The 27,055-nt window shown below is 47.1% G+C and overlaps 1 long non-coding RNA gene across 3 annotated transcripts in view; it reads left to right on the plus strand.

Annotated features, from left to right (window-relative positions):
* Positions 1-26,439, plus strand: part of LOC144768474 (uncharacterized) — a 381,170-nt gene extending 354,731 nt beyond the window's left edge. Inside the window, exons 1-2 of one of the 3 annotated variants that reach the window (XR_013598550.1) lie at positions 14,280-14,481; positions 26,220-26,439. This is a non-coding gene — a long non-coding RNA (uncharacterized LOC144768474). Of the gene's footprint in view, positions 1-14,279; positions 14,482-26,219 lie in introns of those variants that run through there. The other 2 variants (XR_013598551.1, XR_013598549.1) reach the window with 2 other exon arrangements.
* The last annotated feature ends 616 nt before the right edge of the window (positions 26,440-27,055 follow it).

The following is a 27,055-nucleotide window of genomic DNA, read 5'->3' on the forward strand; positions in this document are numbered from 1 at the left end:
ACAATTTGCGGGGTGAGCTATTAGACAAGACATTTTCCAGCGCCGGTAATGAAGCCGGAACATCCGGAACGTCCGAATATCTTGCTCTACATGCGGCTCGCAGCTGATAATATAATAGCATATCAGACGCCGAGGGCACATCCGGATCAGATAATTTTTGTAGGGTCAGGAATTTATCATCTGGATAGAGATCACTAGCGGCCATCAGACCTCTCTTCTTAGCACGTTCACCCACAGCCTTGTCCGTTAGTGGCCCCAATAGCGGGTTACCCCCCAGCGGCGTAGATGGTGCATAGAGATCCTTAATGCCTGCCCGCTTTACTATATTCCTCCATGCCCATCATGTAGCTTCAACAGTGTTTATGTCTGAATGGGAACGTCTATATGGGTGGTATACCATTGTATTGAGCGGAGTGGGCGCAGCCACATCCATTTCAATAGCCACATGTGGAAGATACGGGATTGGATTGTGCTAGTAGTGTAGGGATTGTGCCTGTGCACTGAATGCATATATTTCGAAATCAGGGGCCGCTAATCTTCCCTGTTCAAAGGGAAGAGTCAATAGTTTCCAGGATACTCTTGGTTGCCTTCCCGCCCAAATCAGTTCAAGAATCCCAGTCCGGAGACGTTTGAAAAAGTGGGTGGTTAAGGGCATGGGAATATTAACAAAAAGATAGAGTAGCTTGGGTAGGATGACCATTTTAATGATGGCTCTATTCCACCTCTTTACCTTCCCTTCAACCCAATCTATTATTCTACCATATTTGACAACCATATTTCCTGTATGGATGTGCTTATCCAAATACCCAGATACTTTACCTCCCCGTCCGCCCACTGGATGCGAAACTCCGTCTCACATCTGTCAGTGGCATCCGTCAGTGACATCAGTACCGATTTTGACCAATTTATCTGTATGCCCGTCAGCCCTCCATATCTAATAAGCTCTCTCATTACCAGGTCAAAGTTATCTTTGGGGTTGGTTAAGTAGATTGTCATATCGTTCGCATACATGGATATTAGTAAACGTCTGGAAGAGAAACCAATGCTACGTTGCGTGTGGTGTTGTCTTAGTCTTGCTGCCAGTGGCTCAGTAGCGACAGTAAATAATAGCGGCGATAAAGGGCAGCCCTGTCTGGTCCCGCTCTTTATAACAAACGTGTCCGATATGTGCCTATTGACTTTTACCCTTGCCTTTGGGTTGGTATATATAATTTGTATTTGCTTTATAAAGAGAGGACTAAAGCCCATTCTAGTAAACAGGGCAAAAAGAAACTTCCACTCAAGAGAATCAAACGCCTTCGTGGCATCGAGGAGTGCAGCCACCGCCTGGACCTGTGGAGCTAAGTAATGTAATAGTCCAAAAAGCACTCTCAGATTGTGGGATGTAGATCTGCCTGGTACAAACCCAGACTGATCAGATAACGCAATCTGCGGGAGCATGGGTTGTAACCTATCTGCTAGTAGTTTCACGTATATTTTTGCATCTAGGTTAATCAGCGATAGGGGCCAATATGACTCCGGTTTAGTAGAGTCTTTGTCAGGTTTCAACAGAGTAATAATCGTGGCCTCTCTATGGGCCCAATTCACAGAATGAACTTAAGACTCAATCTTAAACCTAATACTATTTTGGTAATCACAGAATGCACTTACTACTTTTGGTATTCACAGAAGTTAGGATTTTGTCTTAAGTTTGTTTTAAGACAGACTTAAGACAAAATCCTAACTTAAGTCTGTCTTAATTTTGTCTTAAGTCAGACTTAAGACAGACTAAATCCTAACTTAAGTCTGTCTTAATTTTGTCTTAAGTCAGACTTAAGACAGACTTAATATAAAATCCTAACTTCTGTGAATACCAAAATTAGTAAATTCATTCTCTGAATGCCAAAATTAGTGAGTGCATTCTGTGAATACCAAAATAGTAGCAAGTTTAGGATTGAGTCTTAAGTTCATTCTTTGAATCGGGCCCTATGAGTGAGTGGGAGCATTCCCGTTTCCATCGCCTCTAGATACACCTGATGTAAGCGGGTAGCCACTATGTCTACATATTCTTTATAGAAGGCAGCCCCAGGGGCTTTGTCAGCTGGCATCCCGGCAATTACCTTTTTCACGTCCTCTATCGTGATGGGAAGATCCATGTACTCTCTAGCGCCGTTATTAAACCATGCTAATGCGATAGTGTCCAAATATTTTGTGATGTCTGACATTGATGGGTTTGTGTGTGATGTATACAGTGACTCATAAAACTCAGTCATAGTCCGAAGTATCGCTTGCGGCGCCCTGACCACCGTACCATCCTCCCTCTCTAGTTCAGTTATATAGTCCGCTCCACGTGGAGCACGCAGTAAATTAGCTAGCGTTTTCCCTGCCCTGTCCCCCTCTTCATAGCGTCTGGCCTGTGCATATTTGTGTAGGTACGCCACTTCCCTTTTGGCTTCCTCCAGAAACGCGGTCAGCTTTGCGCGGATTGCAGCCTGGGTGCAAGGGGAAGGGCGTTCTCTAATATCTTTTTCAAGATCCGCAATCTCCTTTTCTAATGTGCCTAGTGTTTTTTCTTATGGCCCTAACCACTCCCGTTTTCAGCGCCATACATTGTCCCCTGGCTACAACTTTAAAGGCCTCCCAAAGTGTCCCAGGTGAGTCCACAGATCCTTCGTTTATCTCAAAATAGTTTACTAATTTCTCACGGAGTTCCTCTCTAAACACCTGATCCAGTAACGCCCGCGATGGAAACCTCCAACTAAATGGCTGTACATATTGCGGTGGAATTTGTATAATGATTTGAGCGGGTGCATGATCTGAGAATGTACGTGGGAGGTGTGTGGCTCCCTCTACCCAGGAATGCAAGTCCCTTGACAAAAGCCAGTAATCTATTCTGGACCAGGCATTTCTGTGTGACGTTATACACGTGCCGTGCAGAGGCCGTTAGGAGTAGGTCAGATCTGATCCTTCCCGCCAGTAACTAATATGTTACGCCTATGGCATTGAACCTACGCCCTGCCCGTTGAAGCCCTAGAGAGCTCATAATCGAGTCTCTTTTTCACTCTTTCACCTGCTCACTTATTTTACTGAGCAGCATATACCACTGGCCGTTTTGCCAGTAGGTACACAGGGGATCAAGGAACGGGTGTGCTTTTTAGGGAGCACACACCCCCTGTCCACCTGTTTTTCTGGTCCTGACGAATACCGGGCAATCGCCCTTAAGGTAGAAACATGTTGACCACTCAACACATATAGAGATCCCTTGGTCGTAACTCCCCTACCAGGATCTCACCCTCTTATTTTTTAAACATTGTTCAGTTGCTCTATAATTAAAACTATATTTTTGAGTACAACCAGGACAATTTTTAACATTTGATTTTTTCACACCCACAGTCACAACCCGCTCCACTGTAGTACAGGTGTCGTAGCACACCCTGGTGTCGCTAGGACGCCAGGGTGGACCCCGATGATGAAGCATGTCACCACTAGGCTGGTGAGTGAGGGGTTTTAAACAAAAGGATGAATATTCTCCTTCTTGCCAAAAAACCTGCCCTCCAGATACGTCTGTCATTTATCTTCATAGGGGATACTCCTCTCTTTGTTTTGATATACGTTATACACGTACCCTCCCTGGCCGCCGGATGCAGGGCCCTTCACGAGTCCACCAATTGGGCTTCCTCTACAATATCCTTCAGTACCGCTGCAGCGTTAGGATGATGTTCCCTGGCAGCTCCCTGTCTATCAGCAGTGGGTGACATGACCACGTTAAAGTCTCCCCCCACAATATCAACTAACTTAAGACAGAATCCTAAACTTACTACTTTTGGTATTCACAGAAGTTAGGATTTTGTCTTAAGTTTGTCTTAAGACAGACTTAAGTTAGGATTTTGTCTTAAGTCTGTCTTAAGTCTGTCTTAAGACAAACTTAAGACAAAATCCTAACTTCTGTGAATACCAAAAGTAGTAAGTTTAGGATTTTGTCTTCAGTTAGTTCTGTGAATCTGACCCCTAGTTTCAATGTTCACCCTAGCAGGCTTCTACTCTCCATTTACGCGCTGCCCGTGTTTTATTGCGCTCTTATTTCCCTTTCTGTGGATGTTTAGGGCAACCCTTTGCAAGCAATCCTTGGTGCTCCACTACAGGCCATAGGCCAGAGCTCACCAGGTCCGTCGCAGCAGAGTTCCCACCGTCGTCCCCTGAGCACCAGCGCTACTGGTTCCCGGTCGGCCTTTCACGCAAGCTCCCGGCTTTCCCTTGCCGCACAGGCCTCTCTACGTGTCCAGGACGTCCACAGCTCCCGAAGCTTTCCACCAGTCGTACAGCTTGCAATTCAATATCAAACCGCACAGGATCTTCCCAGCAATCAATCCTGTCAGTTATGCCCGATGCACGGCGGGTTAAAAACTGATAATTTCAGATTAATTAGCCCAGCCAGCGGAGCTGCTCTAGCAAGCAGCCAGCGGAGCTGCTCTAGCAAGCAGCCATTCCGCTTCACGGCCAAGCCGCGCCCCCCATAGCTCAAAGCATATATAAATGTTCACAGGCCATAAGCACGGTCTCTCATTTTCTAAATGAGGGGGTTATTCAGACAACAGCAGCAGTATTCTAAACAGAAACAGCAAGCTTTATGTAGGTCTGTAGATCTCCTTGCAAATTCACCACATATTCTATGCGGACATTTAGCCAACTTGCAGGATGAGGTCATAAAACAACGTGGTGATTTAACAAGTAGTCCTACCCAAATAAAAAATGTCCCTGGAGTAAATATATACAGCTAATGCCACTATGGAAAGATCAATACAATCAGCCGAAAGTGAGGAGGTGTCTCGTATGTGTAACACATCAGTGCCCGGGGCACCAATGCAAGGCCAAGAAGGGGCATGATTTGTGCTGTGGGCTTCAAACAAACATATCAGACCACTAGCAAAGTAAAGAAAAAGTAATTTTAGTTTGAAGTTATGAAAATGCTTTTTTCATTTAGTTGTAGTTATGTTTGCAAAGTAAAAATATCATTACAAATAACTGATCACTACTAGGGTCTTTTCTTCCAGTTCTTCATTTGTGAATCAATAAAATGTGTGTTAGTAAATAAAAGTAAAATACTCTGTCTATTTATTTTGACAATGTTTGATTAACACTTCCCTTAAAAATAGTTATTTGTTATGCCAGTTTGGCTTGCACTGCCCTCTGCAATCATAGTTGTTTCTTGGCCAGGTTTTGTTGTGTAGGGGAATAAATTTCCATCGTTATCACAACTGCCATACTTAGGACCAAGGGGTAAGCCCTTTCTCATGGCTCTGTTGTGCAGTATAGCACAGGTAGCAATAATATTTCAGCTTGTTTCTGGTGTGTAATCCAATGTTTCTGCACTTGCATGAAAAGCTTCCCTTAAAAAATTCAAAGTTGCTCTCTATTTCTGAACTAAGTCACTTATGTGCGTTGTTGTATCTGTTATCTAGATATTTTAAAAAAAAAGGCTCAGTAGGGTTATGGGACAATTTATATGATTTGTAAGTTGAAATTCTGCCTAAAATTTATCAAGAAGACAACCATCACCAAATTCTCCTCTTAACAGGCGCAGCTGCCACAGGTAACAGCAGTAAGGTGCTGGGGCAGGGTATAGTGGGAAGATGACGGGATATGGAAAGTAAAATAAAAAAATAAAAAACCTTTATCTTGCACTCCCTGCATCACCAACTCGGTAAGTGTTTCTTTACAATTTTTTTATTTTACTTTCCCTAACCAGTCGTCTATTCTCTTCGCCCCCCCTCCCCCCCCCCCTCCCTCCCCGCCTCAACACTATTACCAGTGCCGGCCACACTTGCCTCTTACCAGCTGGTTCAAAATGGCTGAATGGCAAAAGCTGAGTCATGTGTACTCCCTGGATAGTTTGCTACTAAATATATTCTCATGTATGAGAAATGATGGCAGTGGTTTTAGAGAAAAGCCAGCACCTCTGGTAGTTTGCAATTATACAGCGCGAATTATACCCTAGCGCAGTGGTTCCCATTCTTTTTTGACCCGTGGCTCCCTTGACCTAATTGGCAGTTGGCCGTGGCTCCCCCCCATTTTTTTTACCGGTGGACGGGTGGGTGGGGATGTAAGCCCGACCTCGGGAGTACTTCCTGTTGCACTCTGACTGCCCCCTCTGTCCATGCCTGCCCCCACGCCCTCACACTGCCCCTTCTGTGCATACCTCCTTTCTTCATGCCCTGAGAGTCCCCCTTCTATCCATGCCTGCTCCCTTCGTGCCCTGAGACTGCCCCTTCCCTCCATGCCTTCTCCCTGTGTGCCCTGAGACTCCCCCTTTCCTCCATGCCTTCTCCCTTCGTGCCCTGAGACTGCCCCTTTCCTCCATGCCTTCTCCCTTCATGCTCTGAGACTGCACCTTCCCTCCATGCCTTCTCCCTGTGTGCCCTGAGACTCCCCCTTTCCTCCATGCCTTCTCCCTTCGTGCCCTGAGACTGCCCCTTTCCTCCATGCCTTCTCCCTTCGTGCTCTGAGACTGCCCCTTTCCTCCATGCCTTCTCCCTTCATGCTCTGAGACTGACCCTTCCCTCCATGCCTTCTCCCTTCGTGCCCTGAGACTGCCCCTTTCCTCCATGCCTTCTCCCTTCGTGCCCTGAGACTGCCCCTTTCCTCCATGCCTTCTCCCTTCGTGCTCTGAGACTGCCCCTTCCCTCCATGCCTTCTCCCTTTGTGCCCTGAGACTTCCCCTTTCCTCCATGCCTTCTCCCTTCATGCCATGAGACTGCCCCTTTCCTCCATGCCTGCCTTCTCCCTTCGTGCCCTGAGACTGCCCCTTTCCTCCATGCCTGCTCCCTTCGTGCCCTGAGACTGACCCTTCCCTCCATGCCTTCTCCCTTCGTGCCCTGAGACTGCCCCTTCCCCCATGCCTTCTCCCTTTGTGCCCTGAGACTGCCCCTTTCCTCCATGCCTTCTCCCTTCGTGCTCTGAGACTGCCCCTTTCCTCCATGCCTGCTCCCTTCGTGCCCTGAGACTGCCCCTTCCCTCCATGCCTTCTCCCTTCGTGCCCTGAGACTGCCCCCTCCCTCCATGCCTTCTCCCTTTTTATCGCTTAGGAGATAAACCTTGATAATAGCAAGGTTCCTAAGAAATAAAAATCGCCGCAGCTCGGCGAAAAGAATATTGCCGCTAAGCCAACATAGCGATAATTATCGCTAGTTGTTGGTAATATGCCCCCGGGCTGTTCTTTCGTTGACTTACAATTATCGCTACAAGCCTTGAGGCATCATTACTGCAGAGCTACAGTACAGCTCAGGGGGGGGGGTTAATGGAACTGAGAGGCCTTGGAATGGAAGGGACCATGAGCCTCAGGGACAGGCATAGAGAGGAGTACAGGACAGCTCGGGGAGGGGGTTACTGGAGCTGAGAGGCCTTGGAGGGGATGATTGTTTCTAGTGAGGAAGGGCTCTCTATGCGAAGGCATCAGCACACTTGACGCAGTTGTTTCCACTGCTCCGAATTATATCTTGGAAATCCGAGGTGAACGACAGCCACGGCACGCAGCGTGATGTGGGGGCCAGTGTGTAAAAGAGCATGAACACGCGCCATATCATTGTTCTTTGTTTTCATCCTTTTCCAAGGGTCTCAGATGCCGACCACTAGAAGCAGTAGATTTATGGATGTAAACCCAGACATCAAATTTTAAACACATTTGATCTCTGAAATTAGCTTTTGTGATTTCACGTTGTAAGACCCACCCAGTCTTACTAGCCTTCGGCTCCCCTGCGGATCTTGAAGCGGGCATTGCAGCCTCCGTCGAGTTTTGGGACCGGAAGTGAGAAGGGCGATAAATACACTGACTCCTCTGTATGTGAGTCTCAGCTGAGGCTGTACTGGCGGCTTCTTCTTCTGTGCGCTGACCCCTGTCAAAGAGGCACTTGGAAATCTAAACACGCTAATCTCTGCCACTGAAACATGTCAATATTTTAACGAAACGCGGGGTTTATTACCAACAAAGTGGCGAAGAGAGGCGTTAGCCATCTTGGCCTAACGCCTCTTCGCCCCTTCAGAAACACTAGGCTGCACCATTTTACCATGGATATGGTGCAGCCTAGTGTTTCCCCCTGCGATGGCGGTAGTTTTGACAACTTATCGCCAGCGCAGACACCCTTGCACTAGAGTGCAAGGGTGTCTGCTAGCAGGGAGGTTTGTTTATGTTCAGGAAGGAGTTCCTTCCTGCACATAAACAAACCTTAAATGCCATTTTGTCACTTACGTGTGTGCTGGTTCATGCAGCACACGTGTAAGTTACAAATTGGCATTTTTAAAAAGAGGTTTGTTTATGTACAGGAAGGGACACTTTCCTGTAGATAAAGAAAGTTTGGCATTTTGCTTTTCCCATGTGTGCTGCACAAGGCAGCACACATGGAAAAAGCAAAAACAAGGAGAAATTAAGCATTTCTCCTCGTTTCGCCACCTTAAGAACAGGTCTTACCTGTCCTTAAATTCGGCGCTGCCACCTATGATCGCCTCTCTTGATAATAGGTGGCAGCGTCGAAGTGAATGGGTATCGCGGTGGAAAGCCCACCGCAACACCCACTGCGATGAGTTGATCATGAAAGGGGCCCTATTACCAAGGCAGCGTTAAGTCAATTAACTTGGCTTTAAGCCACGTTAATTGACTTAACGCTGCCTTGATAATAGGGCGATGCAAATATCGCTGCATTATCGGCAGAAAAGTGCAGATAACGCGGCGATAAGGGGCTTGGTAATATGGCCCCGCGTCTTTATAAAAGGAAGCACCGATGCCAGCTACCTGCTGGGGCGGCCACGGAGGGGGGAGGCAACAGCGACTTATGACAAGGTGTCAAAGAGTCTTCATTTCAGTGCGTCATTCACAAGAGTGAAAGCCAAATTGGGTACACTCTTAGCAGGTGAAGAAAAAATGCAGTGATACCTGAAATTCACTCATAGAGAAACCCCAATAACAGACAAGCAGATACAGAGAACGCACAGACTGTGGGAGGGGGCAATGGGGAGAAGACAGGCACAGGAAGAAAATGGTTATGCGCAACACTCGAGAACAAGCATTTACAAAGCAATGGTTTCGCCTTTGGAAAAGTTAGAGCTATTGGCATTGTAAATGTTAAAATTTGTATTTATGATTTGGTTTTGAATACAGATAAATAAATGTCATTTGCATTTACATTGTCATTAGCTTAATCTTTCGCAAATGTGAGACCTATTGTACCCTACGGACGAGCTCAGCAGACAGCAATTACTACCACACACACACACCCAGAGCCACACACACACACACACAACCAGAGCGCCACACACACACACACCCAGAGCCACACACACACACACACACCCAGAGCCACAGACACACACACACACACACCCCCAGAGCCACACACACACCCAGAGCCACACACACACACCCACCCAGAGCTACACACACACACACACACAGCCACACACACACCCAGAGCCACACACACACCCAGAGCCACACACACACCCAGAGCCACACACACACCCAGAGCCACACACACACCCACCCAGAGCCACACACACACACACATCCGGTGCCCCACACACACACACCCAGAGCCCCACACACACACACCCACCCAGAGACATACACATAACATGAACTGCCTCTGGTTCCATATTCAGATCTGTCCTTCCAGAGTTGGGCGGTTTCATGGCGCTGTGGTCACTGTTTCAAATGCACAAGTTAGAGCTTGAAGCCTCGAGTCCGACGGTGGGGGAGGGGATGGGATGGATGTTTCTTCTTAGACTAAGAAGCCCGTGTGTGTGTGTAAGCGGGCGGCTGGAGTGCTAGGCGCTTGATTCCAGCTGCAGCTGCGAGCGCCCCTTGGCCTGGACTCCATTTCCCGAGCTGCTCGATAATAGATGCAGTGTGGAGTGTGCCTGTCCGTGTGAGCTGCCAGGAGTCTCCTGAGACTAGTGCAGCAGCTCAGTCACTGATCACAGCCAGCAGCACCGACAGGCAGAGCTGCTTCCTCACTCTCTGGCGCACACGCAAGTTTTTTTCCTGTTGTTTTTTTCCCCTTTTGGAATCGGGTCCCTGGTGAGGCTTTTCTGCAAAATCGGCATCCAGTGGGACGAGCACCTTGCACCCAGGAGGAGGACTGTGCATGCCTGGACTCCCTCCCGCGGCGACGGCAGCGCACGAAGTGCAGGCACAAGAGGACTCGCAGCAGTAAGTAGCGCTCTCCACTGGAGTGCACGTGTGTCTTTTTAACGGGGTAGAGGGCTTGTGGTGATGTCCTGCTCAGGAAGTCAGTGCTGAACTTTTTTACGGCAGTGCACATCTGCAGCGTTGCTGCAGCTTCCTGGCCGAGCATGACCGGGGGCTCCGCGTGTGTACCTGCGGGCTGTGCCGGGCCCGGCTGTGCTGCCCCTGCCAGTTGTGGGGGTCTGCAGGCACCGCACCCCTGCCGCCCCAGGACTCTTCGCCCATTGATGACAGCTCCTGCCTGGCGCTGCTTGTCACGGTCCGACTCGGAACTGAGGCCGCTCATTCAGAGATCTCACCGGGCGGAAACATAATTTAGGTCCTGAAGGCAGATCAATGTTAAAAACCTTGCCTTTGTTGGAAGTCAATTTTCAAGTACTTCAAGATGGGGTTTCAGGAAAGGTAGTACCTATGGAAGTAATGGAATGAGTGGGCCGCGGTCATCAAATGTTTGGATAAGGGGGGTTTTGCTGAATAAGACACAAGTTCTTACAAAGAAGTCAAGAACAGAGAGAATCTATAGCTGACTTTACATCTGCCTGAAGGAGACCAGCTTTTACTTGCAATTATTGTGAGTTTAAAGATGAAACCACATGGGATCAATGAATGGAAAGAACCAGCAACAGAAAGATTGCTGTCAGCTGTAGACGCAGATCTGGAGTATGGAGTAAGTCTTTCTAGGGCTATCGAAAAGTTGGATGCCCATTTTAAGGAACTATCGACTCCTGGGGAATTATCTCCTGAGAACGAAGGGAATGTGCTTTGTGGAAAAGGAGAAAGCGAGGAAGAGCGCAAGGATGTAAAAAATGGACATTGGAGCAAATCTGAACGTCCCTGTGAAGTGAAGTAGGACATTGTGATTCACACATGTTTCAGACGTGGTAACAAGGCTCGTGCAGCTTCTGCTAAGCCTTGGCCTGCCTAATCTCAGGCCTGTTTTAAGTGCAGTCGTCAGGGACATTTTGTGAGAAGGAGTCGCAGTGTACGAAAAACCACTGTAGCTCAGCTTGATGGATGTGAATTCAAGGTGCATGATGATGCTGTGGTTTCAGTGAGTACTGCCAGGAATTTGGAAACTTGGCAAAGGTTTCTGAGAAGAGTTTTGAAAACCGGCAGCAGGAGTGTGTTTTTATCTTGTTCTTGGAAGAGGTTGTGTATTCCTACTCACTTGCACCTGGACGGCTTTCACGTGCATAACTTGCCAAAGTGTACAGTCCTGTGTGCGAAACACCTGTGCTGGAGCGCAACGGAACTTACTCTCATTATGAAGAGAAGGAAACATTTTTCCCCATGGAGTAACCCCTTGTAGTCTACATGAGGAAAAGGTACCCCCTGAGTTAAATATAAGGTCCAAGAGTAAAGGGGGGAAATAGCAATTATCAAAAAGAGACACTCTTATCTGACCTATATTTCTTAACTAAATGGCCTCCATTGGGCTCATACTAAAGGCAGGTACACCATGCAACAATCAGGCAGACTGATCATTCAAAAATTATATATATATCTTTTTTATTTTCTTGAATATACAAAATAATGTTTAAGCTATTTTTTTTTATACGTCTGAAAACTTTTTTTTATATAAATTCATATCAATACAATTTGGGCAAACCTAATACAATGATTCCTTGTTATTAAAGTAACCCCTTGTGGTCTCCATCACCATTTTTTAGTACTTTCTCTGCCAGTTCCTGGCCTGAAAATAGATTTACTCCATTCCTTGGCAGGAGTAAATCTGCAGCAACTTCCAGGATGGAAATGAGTTGGGAAAAAGTGCGTGAACCCAAACTTGCAAGGCATTCCCGGGCTGCTTCCTCGTGCCGCAGCAGAGATGTGTGTGGGTGCCTGGAAGTCCCCAGGAGTCAGTGTTCTCCAGAGGCTGGTGGCCGAGGCGAGGATGGGGTTCAAACCCACGTGCTTAAGACTCAGGTGAATTTATGGGGCGCCTCGTGGAGTCCTTGGACAGTAACACCCCGCCCTCTAGTGCTCTGCGGTCAACGCTTCTGCGCGGCTCAGGGGCCGAGGTTTATTGCACCAACAAGAGGGGTGAATGTTCACTGCCTTTGTATCTCAGACATTAGAATCCTCCGCCCACCTCTTTGAGGTCAATGTCTGACTTTCTGTTCTTTAGGAGCGAACTGCAAACGGGCCTGTTGCGCAAATGCTTTTGAGAATTTTTGCGGCCTTCGCCTTTAAGTGTTAGGGTTCCGAACTCTTAGCGCCAAGACGCCCTTTGAAGCGTATGTGCACTATGTAAGCAATCTTAAACCACATTAACATTGAGGTAAGGGCACTCTGCTTCTACAGCTGGCCCTGTCAGGAAAGCCACCCACAGAAGGGCGGCCCGACCCCAGTCCGGGTTTTGTGTGTACCCCTTGCACGAGTGACAAATTTCATTCATGGCTTGAGTGCGAGTCAAGCAGCCCTAAGTAAAGCCCACCACCTTCTTAAGCACCCCCAGCCCCGCCCGAGCAGGTTTTAGGCTTCAGATCCGAAGACCGACCCCTCCCCGGTGACCCCCACCCCTTTTAATAATTCAGTCTGGGGGAGCCTTTATTTGCCCGCTCCGCCGCAGCCCCCGCTTCCTCGTGGATTCTGGTTTGGGTTTCGGGATTAGGTGAAACTAGAGCGCTTTAAACCGCTTTTGGGAGCTGAGATTAGGCGCGGCTCAGGTGAAGGCGGCTATTTTATGCATGCTTATATTAAACCGCAGGGATGAGGTGCGCTGGCATCCGCAGGTGCTTGGAAGGAAAGCAGGCCACGGAGACCCCCCCCCAAAGACCCGCAGACTAATCCGTGGAAACAGGAGCGGGTCTCAGGAGCGCCGTATCCATTGCAACGAGAGCCCTTTGATAACGCGCATTTAAGAGGCTGAAGGGTGACGTGTACCCCGATGCCGTGCACACCCCTGGCTCGGAGCACCGCCTCTGTAATGGATACAGGGATGGCATTCGAGGATTACCTGCGCCCAGGAGCTCCCTGGGTATCCGAGCTTTAAACCGCTCGGACAGGTGACCCCTGCTTCAGTGGCCATCTATGGAAACAGACCCTTTAAACCCCCCATGTCACGAGTTGCACGTGTGTGTTTCACCACCGCATATCACAGTTCACTAGGGTGGAGCTCTGGTGACCAGACAGGCATCGATAGAGCGACAGAAAGACAGAGGGGGCAGGTCGTCAGACAGACACAGACAGATCAAAACAGAGATACACGAACAGATCTAGAAACATAACTTGATGTTTATTGTATTGCACATGGAGGTGTAGGGGCCACACCCAAGCCTGGTGCCAAGCCAGCCAGAATTCGGGTTAACTTTATTGGCCGCAGTCATGACGTCAGTCTATGAACCGTTAGGGCAGAGGTACTTCTCTCAAACCCAACAAGTGTGTTTTGTCCTACACCAAATCACCGCACGTGTTCTCCCCTCCCTCCGCTACAGTTTTCCTGCTCCAATGCTACTCTGAGGCGCGAGCGGCGGAAATTGTTCTTTGCAAAGTAACTGCTGAAAATACACGGAGAGCGGGAGGGGGGCGGGAAACAGACAGGGGGAAGAAGGCACGGAGGGAAACAAAATACACGGAGAGCGGGAGGGGGCGGGAAACAGACAGGAGGAAGAAGGCACGGAGGGAAACAAACAAAATACACGGAGAGCGGGAGGGGGCGGGAAACGGACAGGGGCGGGAAACAGACAGGAAGAAGAAGGCACGGAGGGAAACAAACAAAATACACGGAGAGCGGGAGGGGGGCGGGAAACAGACAGGGGGAAGAAGGCACGGAGGGAAACAAACACGGGCTTACCTTCACTGCAAGGAGAGAAAATGGCGGACACAAGCTTCCGGATTTTGAGGATTTGTGGGCGTGGAGGGGGGCGGGAGAGGACAGGGGGGGCGGGAGAGGACACGGACGGCGGGAGGGAGGCGGGAAACGTGCACAGGACAGCGAGGGGGGGGCGGGAATGGACAGCGCATCTGAAATCACTTTCAGTGAAAGGGGAGGGAACGGAAAAAACAAAACTCCGCCCAGGGGAAAAACAATGAGAGCCGTGGGACGGACTACTGCAGCCGAAAACCAAAAAGGGGCCCATAGCTGTGGAAGAATACAAATGACTGTCATGCTGCACTGAGTCAGGACTAACAAGCCGAATACCAATCTAAAGGCTGTATTTGGAGCCTAATCCAATGAATGGAGGAACCGCAGCACTTTCCAGCCCGCTGATCCCTTCCAGGACATAATGCGAGCGTTAGTAAACTTCTTCCTTCTTAAATTTCAGGTGCGACTAAACTACAACAAAACCTTAGAATATTAGGGCGGCAAAGCACGTATATATCGTGCATTAAACCACTAGAATAAACTATAATTAACAAGAAATGCATTTTGTTTTGGGTTTTGGTCGGGTATGTATTTGCAATGCATTATGGGCAGGCGGATGTTAGTTCAGATCCTTTCACCCTGGTTGCTGGTTAAGCCCTGTCTGAAGAGCGTCGCTTGAGACAAAACAATAAATAAAACAGGCAGGCCCATTTTACTAATCTTTATCTTGCTGCAGTCATACGCTGTCCACATACAGCGTGGAGTCTGACTGGACCAGGACCTGTAGTAGCCTCGACCCTGCAACCCCCGCCCATGTATGTTACGGTGTGTGCCTGGCTGATGTGATTAGGGACCCCTAGTGACGACCCGTGGTACTGCACCCCTGGTGTCTATTTATCGAGGAGCCTGGCAGTCTTGATTTGGGACCCCTAGTGACGACCCATGGTATTGCACCCTAGTACATTGTAAGGATGTTAGCCATATCCAACCCTACTTTCGCTGGAACTCTAGGGACTGCACCGGAAGTATCGCGAGATCTGCCTGGTCTGTACTTTCTTCCTGAATGAATGACATTTCCGAAGTGAAGCAGTGAGTGTTGAGTTATTTGTGCTAAGCTGCTACCGGTCAGATTTCATCCCGTATTTTGATTTACCGTTCGGTACAAAAATCAGCAAAATCACTTAAGGGGGATGGGGGCATATTCACAAGACCTTAACGCCACCGTAGCGTCAATTTTTGGACGTTACAGCTGGGTTTGTTTTATCGCCTTATTTACAAAGCGCCGTTAATTGCAGTTGGCGGCACTCTTCCAGCGCAAACGTTAATTTTCAAGATCGCCACTTCTTTTAGTGGGACTTGACAAAAATGAGATGCGAGGTAGGTGGTCTCGTGCAAAAACTGCAGCTAAACCCACTTCGCGATATTCACAATGAAATTTCCGTCCGGCGCTAACCCTCCAAAACTGCAGCTGAGTCCAGTTAGAGGCAGTTTTTTAAGACCAGAAAATAGCTGCGGCCTCATTTATGAGGCCTTGCGTGAGTTTTGCGCTTCCGATGCGTCACTTTTTGTGAAGCATCGGCGGCGTAAAACTTGCCTCCTGATGCGCACTATTTACAAACTGACGCATCTAAGCAGATGCGTCACTTTGTAAACCCCTGCGCTACATTATACCTGCGTCAGGTATAATGTATGCAGAGGGGGCGTTCACCCGCAAAAAGCCTCGTAATAGTGACGCAGTGAAATCTATGAGATTTCACTGCGTCACTTTTAGGACGCTGTTGCGTCAAAATTTTGCACCTGCCTCACAGCAGGCGTAACACTGACGCAAGCCCTTTCACATGGGGCTTTTCCCATGTGAAAGGAAGCATTGCTGGAGTTGTGTCACTTTTGTGACACACTCAAGCAATGCGTCACTTTTGCGCCTACAGATACGTCAGAAATACTGACGTATCTGTAACTCCTTGCGACATGATGCGTCATATTATAAATATGACGCATCAATCATGTCGCAGGGAGAGCGCAGTGAAAAGTGACGCATCGCTGTTTTCACGCAGCGATGCGTCACTTTTCATAAATGAGGCCCCTGGTCTTACAATTGGTGTAAACACTTTGGGCCTCATTTCAGAGGTTTTGGTGCAGGATAGCGCTGCAAGGAATGTTGCTGCGCAGCCCTGCAACAATACAAAAGGGCAGGAATGTGTACTATCAATAAGATAGGATGCATTCCTGGGCCTCATTCATGAAAAGCGTTGCATCGCTGCGGCAAAACAGCGTTGCAACACTTTTCAATGTGCTCTACTTCCGACAACATGGATGCGCCGTATTCACTGCACGGCGCTCCATGTTGCAATTAATTACATATGCGTCTGGAATACTGATGTATCTGTTAGCGCTAAAATCACGCATTACTGCAGTTGTGTCACAAGCATGATGCAACTCCAGTTATGCATGACACCAGCCTGTCCTTATGGCACTGCGTCACCCTTACGCTTGCCATTGAGTAAGGGTAAGGTTCTGACGTAGTGGCGTCCTAGAATTGTCACAGTGAAATCTGATGGATTTCACTGCGCCACTCCAACAAGGCTTTGTTGGGTGGGAATGCCCACCCTGCATACATCACACCTGACGCAGGCAGTTTGGTGGTGTGGCTGTAGTTGAATGTTCCTGCTGGCAGTGAAGACGGGGTCGAGCATGTGCCTGGATATGTGGGTTGGCGCAGTGACTATCTGCTTGAGTCTGATGTTGTGAGGATCTCCAGGAGGGTGGTGTTCTAGCCACTGGGGTTGTCCAAGTGGAAGTTGAAGTCTCCCCTTTTGCCCATAAACTGTCCTGGATGTTAGCGTTTGACCCCTGCATTACTATTTGATCTTTGATGAAGTCGTCATGCAAGGTGCCAAAACGCCAGTTTAATGCCAAGTTTTTGAGTGCGGACACATAGTCATTGATGGACTCGTCTTTTCCCTGCTTCCTGTGGAAGAATTTGTTTCTGCCCACACCTACACACACATTTGGCTTATAGTATATATTTAGGTCATCTATAGCATTTTCGTAAACATATCCTAACTTTCCCCTCTTGCCTTTTTATTTTTTCTGTTGTAAACTTTTATTCCACCAGCTCCAAGGCAATAAGAGTTTGTATGTTTTTTTAAGGGTAAATTCATTGTCATCATAAAATTGTGAAATGTAATTGTTAAAATACTCCCTCCATTCCTCCCATTTGAGTACTGGTTCACCCCCTCCTGGTAGGAATGACTGTGGGGGAGAGAGATTCCAGAGGTAACCTGATGCCATATTTGCTTTAAGGAGAATGTTCTTGTGTGGCACAGTTAAAAATGTGTTTTATATATTTGTACTTCAATAATTTATCTTTAAACAATAGCCTTCTATGTTTTTTTTTATTGAGCAATTTTTAGTCTGTTTTGCTTCTGGTGAAAAGTATCAGGGCAAATATGCATTGTGCAGTTTTTTTTTTCGTTTGTGAACTGCTTTGCACTTGGAACAAGTCTTACAGTTTAATTTCCCATTTAAACTTGTTCTTACGCTTCAGTATTATGTGCGCCGTACCTGTGTTTCTGCGCTTGCATCCTATTTATAGATATCACCGTTTTAACCTTTGTTTGTTTGTTCAGCTGATATGCGCGTACGCACGAAGTGCTGCTGGCGGCACGCGATATTGCATGACCGTATTTCTTCTAAAATGGCCTCCGAGTTGCAACGTAGTGCGTCATGCTGTTGTTACCATCTGTTTGCACTCAGCTGACAGTTGGAAATGCAGTTGAACTGTCACTTTCCTTCTGTGGAGATTCTACCATGTAGCGTTTGTTGCAGATTTCTTTTAGCCAGGTAGTTAATGCTGTACGCAGGATATTATTTGGTATTACGGTCCAATACAGTCCTTTTAAGTGAACGCTGTACACTAGAGTCGATTGAACTCCTCACACATGTAAATCTGTAAGCTAACAGCTATACACCCACATGAATTAAATTTTTTAGATTCCACAAACCTTTTGCATATTATTCCTTGTGATCCTTCGCTTGAAGGTTTTTCATAAAATTCTGTTTAGATTTTGTATTTATATTTTCTTCTTCAGTATTTTTGTTTATAAGGCGATTCTTGCCTGTAACTCTGTTGTAGTGTTGCACTGCTGTGTGTGGGTTCAGGTGTTGGTGATCGTCGCCACTTTGTAAAGAACTTCAGTAGGCGGCGAGTTGTAAAAAGGTAAGTTCTTTATTTCACCAACACAGCTCCGAACGCGGAGCGCAAATCCAGCAGCTGCTTCAGGATCACCACCTGTCAACTGTCGGATGTCAACGGACAGCTGGTGAAGCAAACAGCCCTACAGTGTCTTCACAGGGACACATAGGCATGAAACCGACTACTGTGTCCTCAGGGGGACACAATTGCTAAACATAACACACAGCACCAAGGCTATGCAGTATTAAGGATTTGGGGGCATATTACCAAGCAATAGCGATAATTATCGCTATTGCTTGGTTAGAGAGAAAATTTTACCGCTAAGTTGCGGCGATTTTTACCGCAGATAAACCTTGGTATTACCAAGGTTTATCGCAAATGCGATAAAAAACGGCCGCAATGCATGAATATCGCTGAAAAGTCCGCGATATTCATGCATTACCGAGCTAATGCTCTTAGCCATGTTATCCACCTCCCATTGGATAACATGGCTAATAACTGCTCAGGGCAGGCGTTAGCTTTTGGAGATATTCGCGCTTAGCGCGAATATCTCCAAAAGTTGGTAATAGGAGATAGCGATGTTAGCGACTGTTTCCAGTCGCTAACATCTTGGCACGCCCACTTTGCATGTCATTAGTGATAAATATCACTGACATGCAAAGTGGGGCCCAAGATGGTCGCTATCTCCTACTAGCTGTCGCTAACTGGTGTTAGCGACAGCTAGGTAATAGGGAGATAATTTTATCTCTGCTTTCTTGGCTTTTAAAGCCAAAAAAGCGGAGATAAACCCCCTTGATAATAGGCCCCTTGGTTTGGTAAGATAGTCTCACTTTAACATGCATTTCCTTATATTGAAAAACTCATAGGGGCATATTATCAAGGGGGTTTATCTCCGCTTTTTTGGCTTTAAAAGCCAAGAAAGCGGAGATAAAATTATCTCCCTATTACCTAGCTGTAGCTAACACCAGTTAGCGACAGCTAGTAGGAGATAGCGACCATCTTGGGCCCCACTTTGCATGTCAGTGATATTTATCACTAATGACATGCAAAGTGGGCGTGCCAAGATGGTAGCGACTGGAAACAGTCGCTAACATCGCTATCTCCTATTACCAACTTTTGGAGATATTCGCGCTAAGTGTGAATATCTCCAAAAGCTAACACCTGCCCTGAGCAGTTCTTAGCTATGTTATCCAAAGGGAGGTGGATAACATGGCTAAGAGCATTAGCTCGGTAATGCATGAATATCGCTGACTTTTCAGCGATATTCATGCATTGCGGCCGTTTTTTATCGCATTTGCGATAAACCTTGGTAATACCAAGGTTTATCTGCGATAAAAATCTACGCAGCTCTGCGGTAAAATTTTGTCTCTAACCAAGCAATAGCGATAATTATCGCTATTGCTTGGTAATATGCCCCATAGTTCTGAATTATGATTTCCATGGCAAATCCTTAAAACAATTTCACTTTATCGTGAAAATAAAACATTGTACGCCAAAGTATGCATTTTCAGTCAATTAAAACCTAAGTATTTGTAAGAGGTTGTTAGTGTGCAAAATAAGGCAGCAAAATTAAGTGCTGCAAAAGTTTACGCACCCATATAGAGCTTGGGGTACAAAAGAGTTCCTTTTGCAATTTCAAAAGAGCAAATAATATAGATCTGCTATTAACGAATCATAAAACACCATGTACTATTGCCCAGACGTACTAAGACATTTTGAGATTAGAAAATTCACTCTGGGGATACAAGCAGGGAAAGTGGAGATGTCAGACGTGACTAGCCTGAAAAAACACAAGAAGCAAGCCATAGTATTGGTATTTTCGCCGGTATTACTACAACTACTACTACCCTATCACACTGTGAGCTTAAGCGCATTAGTGATTTCCACACCTCCTACACCAGGTAAGAGTAGAAGAATACTCAACGTAGCAGAAGATCTACACAAGTGGTTATTGGCACACCTGCTCCAGCTGATTTTCAAAATGTGGAAAAGAAGATGCTAAGGGTGCAGTAAGGCCCTGCATGAAACTAGCCACTAGATTGATGGCTTAAAATGCATCATATATGAAACAATTGCAGCAATAGCTCAAAGCGTATATATATATATATATATATATATATATATATATATACATATATATTACCTACTGGCGGTCGCCAGTAGGTATATATATAGTTAAGATTTTTTTCCTATGGGATTTTTGAAAATTCTATGTCGAATAACTTTGGCGCTTGAGGACGGAATTGGCTGAAAGTTTCAGGAAAATGGAACATTTTGTTTCTGAGCAGCCCCTGAAAATTTGGGGGGGTTTCGTCAAGCGGGGGCCGAGAAAAAAGGGGGGTCCCAAAAAGTGTTTTTAACATTGAGTTTTCCATAGGGCGGTTGGACTCACTTTTAGCTCGAACGGCTGAATGGATTTCCACGAAACTTGGCAAAATTGTAGGGACTGGTAGCCTGATGTGCCTTTGCTATGTCTCAAGATATATGCTCCAGTGGTTTGTACAAAAATTAACTTTGAAAAAATATATATTGGGCTACATTGGGCTATATATATGTTAGAGCCCAAATGTAGCCCAATGTAGCCAAAGATGGCCACCAGAGACAAAAAAAACCAAATGTAGCCCAAATATCAGCCAGATGTAGCCCAACTATAGACCAATGACAGAATGTCCCAGAGTGTTCTAAAGAACAACTAGAACGCTAACAGTCTTACTTATGACAAAAGTATGGCACACCTGAAGTCATCTTGATTGGAATAAAGTGTTAACACTTAATACATTTAATTTGAAAAGGAACAGAATGAGGGGGTTCATTTTGCCATAGAAATTATGATTCTATGTCAGGAAGCGGAGGCGAGGATTTTGCTAGTCCTTTCTCCATTTTATTGGACAGCAAGTTAGTAGTAAAGAAAAAACAACACATCCAGGACTGCCCAAACCAACATGGCAGCGGTAGTCCTGGGAACGTAACAACCAATCAGAGTCCAACAGTTCGTATATATGGAGTTCCAGCTGTTAGTCCTTCCTCTTTCTCCATTGCTGCCTCGGCAAGATAAGTCACGCTCTTCATATCTTTGTCGTGGCAGTTTTTGTTGTGATTGTTGACAGCTTTACTTGATTTCGCTTGTTTGTACTTGACTTTGCCTTGTTATAGGCTGTGTTTATAACGCGGTAGGCTTTCAGCCCGAGCGTTCATTCTTCGCGCGTGCGCGATCTTGGTGTCGGCTTCTGACGCTGATCAGCTGTTCTCCTCAGCGCTCTTCGCGCTTGAGTAGACACGCGCTGAGGCACTGCGCTTCTGTCATTTTCTGGCCTCTTCCCTCACACTGACGCCGTTTTAGACGGCAAGAAGTATTTTCTGACTGAAATTTTTTGAATTTAATTTTAATTTCTGTCAGAACTTTGGTGTATCAGGTTTTCAAGTGTGTTAGCCTGTCTGGTACCTGTGTGAAGGGATTTCCCCTTGTATTTAGTTGGGGTGTTTGTGTATGGGTACCAGTTTTTCTGCTAATATGCAGTCCAGTCCTTCAACTGTTGAGGTGGTGGCTCCTAATGTTCAGCCACAACTGACCCCTTTACACCCTCCTGCAGAGGTTGACAGGCTTCTCTCTTCGGCGATAGCCCAAGCTCTGGCACCTCTGCAGGACAGTGTAAACAGACTGTCAGCCCATGTTTTTAAAAATGATACTGGTGTTTTTGGGGACAGTGGGGCAGGGCCCAGTGGTGTTCCGTGTGCTCTACCACGTACGGCCAGGAAGCGTGACGCGGGGCACCTGGAGGGCTTCAGTAAATTATCTGAAGTGTTCCGTAAGAGTGCGCGCACGCTTAGAAGCGCACCCTACCGGGGGGAAGACTCACCCGGAGAGACTGGTGGTTATGCCACCCAGGACCTTGACCCGGAGGAAGGGTTCCCCATTGAGGGAGATGATGAGGAGGACGAATACGTAGATGAGGATGAGGATGCTTCCTCAGAGGATTTTTCTGATGTGAGCAGGTCTTGGCGCCCTAAGCCCAGCGCTCCTAGTCTTACGGAGGGTGATCTTGCGCCTCCTAATATGTTTGACCCATCTACTATTATAAGACCTAGGTCATCGGAGTGGTTTCCTGAGCAGTCTACTGCTGATTATGTCGCAGCTAAGCTTCGACAGCCTTTACCTCAGGATGTCCGACTCCGTCTGCGTTCAGAGTGCCCTCGCCCTTCCCTTCCCTTTAGAGTAGCTTGCACCCCTGAGATTGATCCCAAGTTGTGTACCTTCTTCGCCAAATATATCAAGGACCCTAAAAAGGGTATAGATAGGTCATGGAAGGCCTGCCAAGATAAACTCTTAGATGTGGTGGGCCCTCTCACTAAAATTATTGAGACGGCCCAACGTTCTAAGGAGTCGGGCTTACCGATGTCTGTTGATGACGTTGCTGGTTGGTCGCAACGGGCTATGTGCCTTCTTGGCAATGCCAATTGCGCGCTTTCTGCTGAGCGGCGACGTTCCTTACTCCTTAAGATTGACCCGAAACTAGGGGAGTTGTCGTCTTCGGAGGCAGGCCCTATTGCACAGGGTGCTTTGTTTGGTGACCCCTTTGTTAAGGAGTTGGGGAAGTTTGTGGCAACCTTTTCGGCTCTGGACAAGGCTCAGGCTTCGATGAAATTTTTTTTTCCCAGAAAGGTTTTTGGCGGGGCCGGCAGAGGCAGGGGTCGCTCTTCCGGCCGTCAGGTCCAGCAAGGCCCCAATAGAGGCCAATACAAACGAAATAACGGCTGGAATGATGGACGACAGGGTACCTTCTACCCCTCCAGAGGAGGCAGAGGCCAGGGCAAAGGACTCCAGTCCAACTCCAGAGGATTTAATGGTAAGATTTCGAATCATCTCTCTGGTTCAAATGGGGGGAAGGTTAGCGTTGTTTCCCCAGGCCTGGGCGTCATTAACTTCAGATCCTTGGGTGCTGGAGACGGTTCAGGGGTTTCACATCGAATTCTACGGTTCCCCCGTTCAACTTTCTCGTCCTCGTCCTCTAGTGTTTTCTGTCACAGACCAAGAACTTGTAGATTTAGAGGTTCGGGCGATGTTACAAAAAGGCGCCGTTATCCCCTCGGCGCTTCACCCAAACGGTTTCCTCAGCAACATCTTCCTGGTGGAAAAGAAAGGCAAAGGGTTCAGACCAGTAATCAACCTCCGCTCCTTCAACGAGTGGCTGGTTTACAGACACTTCAAGATGGAGGGCATCCATCTTCTGAGGGACCTTCTGTTACAGAACGATTGGTTGGTTCGCTTGGACCTGAAAGATGCTTATCTTTCGGTTCCAATCTTTCCTCCTCATCGTCGATTCCTCCAGTTTCTGTGGAGGAATCAAGTTTACGAATTTCGTACGCTTCCCTTTGGTCTTTCCTCAGCACCTTGGTGCTTTACCAAACTCCTGCGCCCGGTGGTAGAACATCTCCGTACCCTGGGGATTCGTCTGATTGTTTACCTGGACGACATTCTTTTAATGTGTCAGTCCAAGGACCTCCTTCTTCACCATCTTCAGGTTACTATAACCCTTCTTCAGTCTCTGGGATTCATCATCAATGCCCAGAAGTCGGATCTCTTTCCCCGACAGGAAATGACTTTCCTTGGCTTTATGATCATAACTACGGATGCGACTCTTCACCTCCCTTCCGAAAAGATCTCCAAGATCAAGAAGGAGATTCGCAAAGTTCTTCGGCGGGATCGAGTATCCCTCCGCCAACTGGCCAGGATTGTGGGATTACTCTCTTCATCGATCCAGGCCATTTTTCCAGGCCCTCTTCATTACAGGGCTCTTCAGAGACTGAAGGCATTTCACCTCCGCAAGGGTCTTACTTACTCGGAACTGATTTCCTTGAATCTGGAAGCCCGATCGGAGCTCCTGTGGTGGTTGGATCACATGGATGCCTGGAACGGGAAGGCGATTTTCGGTTCCCGTCCGGATCTGGTGATCGAGTCAGATGCCAGTCGCCAGGGTTGGGGCGCCCGTTGCGGCTCTCTCTCGGTGGGTGGCAGATGGACGGAGGAGGAACTTCATCTCCATATCAACTGTCTGGAGCTCCTGGCGGGCTCGTTCGCGATCCGCTCCTTCACCTCGACCAAGGTTTCGTGTTGTGTGCTTCTTCGGATGGACAACACGACTGCGGTCAGGTACATCAATCGATTGGGAGGCACGCACTCCAAGGTCCTAGCGGACCTTGCGAAAGACTTTTGGAACTATTGCCTTCTTCGCCAGATCTCTGTCACGGCGGAGTATCTCCCAGGCGACCTGAACACGGTTGCGGATTGGCAATCCAGGAATTTCCGGGATGCCAGCGACTGGAGACTGGATCCTTCAGTATTTCAGAGAATTTCGGACCTTTGGGGTCTTCCAGTAATGGACTTATTTGCGTCCAGATGGAACGCCCAACTACCCCGTTTCTACAGCTGGAAACCGGATCCGGGGGCGGAAGCAGTGGATGCCTTCCTACAGGACTGGTCCCTGTTTCCAGCTTATGCGTTTCCCCCCTTCCTTTTCATTCAAAGGGTGGCGGCTCAAGTCCGCAGGCAGAGAGCTTCTCTGATTCTGATCACGCCAATCTGGAGGGCTCAATGCTGGTTCCCTTCTCTTTTGGAACTATCCTGGGACAGGCCTCTTCGGCTTCCGTCGTTCGACCACATTCTAACGGATCCATTGGGTCACCCTCATCCGCTGGTTCTCCAGGGCCATCTACGTCTTATGGCATGGAGGATTTCAGGGGACGTTGGTCTTGTGACTCGCTTTCGAGAGATGCTGAGCTCCTCATTCGAGGAGCCTGGGCTCCTAACACCACTAAGCGGTATAGATCAGCATGGAACAGATGGGTTCGTTGGTGTGTGGGAAAACACCTGGATCCCATGGGCTCCTCTGTCACCGACGTGATTAACTTCCTCGCTGATCTTTTCAAAAAGAAATTGGCGTACAGCACCATTAATTCTTTCAGGTCGGCAATTTCGGCTGGGCATGCCCTCGTTGATGGCTCTCCGGTTGGTGAGCACCCTTGGGTTTGTAAACTCCTTAAAGGTATTCGCCTTTCGCGCCCCCCAGAACCTCGTTATTCAGGTTTGTGGGATGTTAATGTGGTCTTGAATTTTCTAAAGTCCTGGCAGGATAATCAATACCTTTCCCGCAAGGAGCTTTCGGCCAAATTAGCGATTCTCCTCTGCCTGATCTCATGTAAACGTGCCTCAGATGTTCGTGCACTGGACTTATCAGCCAGGGTTTTTTCCCCAGAAGGGGTTACATTTACTGTTTCAAGAAGAACTAAATGTAATACCAGGTCAGTAACTTACCCGGCTTTCCCAGATTCGCCAAAGCTCTGTGTTGTTCGTTGCCTTAAGACATATGAGGATGTTACTCTTGAACTCCGCCCTCCGGGCGAGAGACAATTACTTATTGCGGTTAAGAAGCCGTTCAAGGCTGTTTCCTCTCCCACCATTGCCAGATGGGTCAGGTGGATAATGTCTGAAGCTGGAATTAGCGTCACTGACTTTGGGGCTCATTCCACTAGAGGTGCAATGGCTTCCAAGGCTATTCAGGTAGGTGGACGCCTGGAGGATATCATGAATGCAGCGGATTGGTCCTCAGATTCGACTTTCAAAAAGTTCTACTTTAAGCCAATCCATGAGGCTGCTTCGTTGGTGGTGAGTAGGCTTTGAACAAGCAAAATCCTCGCCTCCGCTTCCTGACATAGAATGAGAAATTTCCTAGTTACCACAAAGGAAAGTTTCAATTCTATTAAGGAGGCGGAGGCGAGGATTTTCCCACCCAGGCTTTATCGAGCCTCCCCTCCCGTGACTGGATTATGATTGTTTACTTCGTCTAAGGGAAGTATACTTTTTTCTGAGTTTTAATGCTTTCATTGATAACCTGTGCAATGCTGATTAAGTTCTTTCTGCATTCCGTTCTGTTTACTCCATTGCAATGTTACTGAATTCTTCGACATTGTTCTGGACAAGATATTATTATTATTGTTCTCTTCCCTAGGCTCCGTTCAAAAGACGGACTAGTGGTTGGATGACTTCTTTCCTGCGGCAGCTCCCACGAAAGAGGAAGGACTAACAGCTGGAACTCCATATATACGAACTGTTGGACTCTGATTGGTTGTTACGTTCCCAGGACTACCGCTGCCATGTTGGTTTGGGCAGTCCTGGATGTGTTGTTTTTTCTTTACTACTAACTTGCTGTCCAATAAAATGGAGAAAGGACTAGCAAAATCCTCGCCTCCGCCTCCTTAATAGAATTGAAACTTTCCTTTGTGGTAACTAGGAAATTTCTCATTAGTGCTGAAGAAAGAAAAATTAGGGCACATTTTGAGTGACTTCTCAAATCCTCTTATATTTCATTAAAAAAATTCTGATATGCAGTCTCCCAAGATGGCCACCAGAGACAAAAGAGCCCAAATGTAGCCCAAATATCAGCCAGATGTAGCCCAACTATAGCCCAATGACAGAATGTCCCAGAGTGTTCTAAAGAACAACTAGAATGCTAACAGTCTTACTTATGACAAAAGTATGGCACACCTGAAGTCATCTTGATTGGAATAAAGTGGTAACACTTAATACATTTAATTTGAAAAGGAACAAAATGAGGGGTTTCATTTTGCCATAGAAATTTTATATATATATATATATTCACTGAAAAAACCATAGGTTACACACCAGTTATAGTTAGGAATTAGCATTTAAAAAACCTTTGAAATTCACTGAAAAAACCATAGGTTTCACACCAGTTATAGTTAGCTGGAAATTTTACTCGCATAAAACCATTGAAATTCCCACGTTATAGTTAGTTGGACACACTATAACTTGCACGTCTGCAAT

The sequence above is a fragment of the Lissotriton helveticus genome, chromosome 1_1 (assembly GCF_964261635.1).
Source record: "Lissotriton helveticus chromosome 1_1, aLisHel1.1, whole genome shotgun sequence".
Lineage (NCBI taxonomy): Eukaryota > Metazoa > Chordata > Amphibia > Caudata > Salamandridae > Lissotriton > Lissotriton helveticus.